The sequence below is a fragment of the Athene cunicularia genome (assembly GCF_003259725.1).
Source record: "Athene cunicularia isolate RWA chromosome 8 unlocalized genomic scaffold, athCun1 chr8_part1, whole genome shotgun sequence".
Lineage (NCBI taxonomy): Eukaryota > Metazoa > Chordata > Aves > Strigiformes > Strigidae > Athene > Athene cunicularia.
The window spans coordinates 78,213-81,318 of NW_020799109.1; the positions used below are offsets into that span (position 1 = coordinate 78,213).

At 44.8% G+C, this 3,106-nt stretch overlaps 1 long non-coding RNA gene across 1 annotated transcript in view; it reads left to right on the forward strand.

Annotated features, from left to right (window-relative positions):
• The window catches only part of LOC113483022, an 18,705-nt gene that overhangs the window by 14,260 nt on the left and 1,339 nt on the right, over positions 1-3,106 (forward strand). The window lies entirely within an intron of this gene.

A 3,106-nucleotide genomic window follows, 5' to 3' on the forward strand; every position in this document is an offset into this window, starting at 1 on the left:
CCGTATTTAACATTTGTAGGTCAGACACCAGAGTGGTAAAGTCATAAAACCGGTGTTTTGTCAGGGACTGCGGCTCCGGCGGGGCAGGAGGTGCCCTGTGGGCAGAGCGGGGGGGGGGCTGCGGGGGGGCTACCGTGAGCGGGGTTTTATTTCCTGAAATACCGGTGAGACTGTGCGGGACCGCACCGATGCTCACATTAACAGCGTGTGGGAACGAGACCGTCTAAACGGGTACTGATCTCAGATACAATGTAGACATTAATTTTACAGCAAAATCCGTATGATTATTTTTAGCAAGTGCAGCAAGTGAGAAAACACAGAGTAAATTCTGCCTTAAATCACACGAGTTCAGTTCCCATAACAGCTGACAGAACTTGTGCCCGTGTACTGAAGACAGAATTCAGTGTAATTAGAGTTCAGAAAGACCAGCCGAGGTCACAGCCCTACTGGGTCCCATGCAGTGAAAATGTAAAGAGAGAAATCCTGTGTTGGGATCCTGTAAGAAGAATGGGATGGAGAACACGGGCACAAGGGGGTGAAGGTTAATATTTTCATCTAACATTCATGTGACAAATGATAGGACCTTTGTGATGCTGATAGCTAAAACTCATTTTGCCACAGAAATAGCGAGTCTTACCCTAGGTCAGATCAAAGGTCCGTCTAGCATAGCTTCCTGTGTGTGGCAGTGGCAACAAAGAACACGTAGGGAAAGGTTCAAGAGCCCGAAGAGCATTTACCAATAATGTAGTAAGCAGGAGAAGGAGGAAGCCATAAACCAGAATGTAGAGATGCAGACCTGACGAATGGTAAGGGAGGCAGTGATGAGACACAAACCCGGTCAGTCACGCTAATTGATGAGGGAATGCTTATTTCAGTAAGATTATCTGATCAAAGGTCTTGTCAAATGGGATACCAAGATAAAAGTGGGAAGCCATAAACAAAATATGGAGACACAGACTTGACAGGCAAACCTAATGGCGACAAAGACAAGAAACAAACTGGTTCTCAGTAAACCGCAGGCAAACTGGAACTTTGCAAATGGTGAGGATGCGAACCTGAGGGTCCAGGATGATGGGAAGGGACCTGTGGAGCTATACAAACTGCTGAAGGAATGTGCGAGGGAAGGGCATCTGGAGGAGCAAAGGAGGAATAAACAGAACCAGTTGTGTGTAAAAGAGGGCAGTCAGCACGCTTGTCTGACTGAGCCCAGCACCTGAGCACCACAGTCTTCTTAAATCCTGTCTTCTTATTAAATCTTTTCTTAACGATCTGTTAGTGGGGAGGATTTTACATTAACTTATTAATTTTATACATTATTTTATTCTTAAAAAAAAAAAAAAGAATAATCCTAATTTTCTATTGGTCTTTAACCACTAATGAAAAGACAGAAAAAACTTTGCTAAAGTGCACGTGAAGGGTTTTGGGTTTTTGCCAGAACTTGGAAGTGCTGTGTAAGCAAAAGCTTATTTCTGGTGGTTAGCCATAGCCCAGTGTATATATATGTTCTGTTCTATATAGCTTATATAGTATAGCATATGCTGTATGTCATATGTAGCATATATGTTAAATATAACATGTTAAATACAATACATAAATACTATATTATATAGTATGTATACTATTATATATCCACAATAATACACACACACATGATACATATGATCTCTTGTGTAAGCTGTATATTGTATATACTATGTATGATACATATATAATATACTTTATATATTTATTGGTAGGACTGGCTATACAAACTCCGTTACTGATGTTTGTTATCGTGTAGTTTGTTGAGGTTCCAATGTCCACTCCCGAAAGCTGTCTGTAGGTACACCCCCTGCACAAAGGGAGCACAGCAACACTGAGCTCTCGAACAGGACCGAGGCTTCCCAGAATCCTGCTTCAGCTCTGAGTGGCAGATCCTGCCGTGCCTGCTACCTCCAGGTTGGCACGCCTTATCAGGATGAGCCAGAAGACATGAACCCACCACCTTGCTTCTTACAAAGCTGCCCGACGCAGCTTTTCTCACATTTGACTCGATCTCTGATGCAAGAAGCTCTTCCTTCTGCAGGTGAGATTGTCCAAACTGTTCTCCTAGTCATCAACACTGAGATGAAATAAGGATTTCTTCTTAGAGAGCAAAGTATGTCATCCCTTTTCTGCATCAGGTGTTTACTCTTGGGAACCATTTCCTGGCAGACAGATCCTGAGTCGCTAGGCTACTAGCTTAAGCTAGTGGCTTAAGAAGATGGGTGGACTGGGTTTAAGAAAGGACTCTCATGAACTTGGCAGACCACCAGTGGTGTACAGAATGCATAAACCTCTGCTTAGGTAGTATTCTGATGAAATGGGGTAGCTGGAGGAGGCAACTACTCATTGTAAAAGTGAGAAGGACAAATAAATCCTCACAAATGCAGGTGGGGAAATAACTTCCCCAGTAGACAAAATTGCGTATGTGAAGCAGTAATTTTAGAGCAATTGGCCTGAACCGAGGCCTCTGGGAGAATGGATAAGGTGCTCCCATGCCCAGTTTAGTTTTCTTACTGCTAGCCAAGGCAGCTAGCTCTGCAAGAGCTGTGGAGGCACATACCCCCACTGCCTCCGATGCATATACGATTGGTTTATGTTTCAGTGCAAGCACGGTAACAACTTTTATGACCTGTGTGTGTTAATTTACTCATAAATAAAATAACCATGTGCTTTTGAGAGTCTTAAGCCAATTTTTGAAAGGGTGTCTTTATTTTCAATCCTTGAAAAGTACCTTGTCCTCAGATTGCTCATGTGTAAAAACGTAAGTGATGGCCTGCAGGTGCACTTCTCTCAAGGATTACGTAAGGTTACTTCAAAATTTTCTCAGTAGGAAATGTGATGTGTGTTGGCGTTGGTGACGTTTCCCTGACACCAGACTAATAGATAACTGGCAGTGTGACATCCGAGTGCAGGTTCCTTTGCTGCAGTGCTGACCTGGGCTGCCGGGGCGGCCAAGCCATCCCAGCGACCGGGCCCTCGCTCCGCGAGCGGCCATCGCCCCTGCAGACAAAGCGGAGGGCGGTGGGCGGCAGCGACCGGTCCGTGTCGGGGCCGAACCGGGGGCCGCCCCCCCCGAACCAAA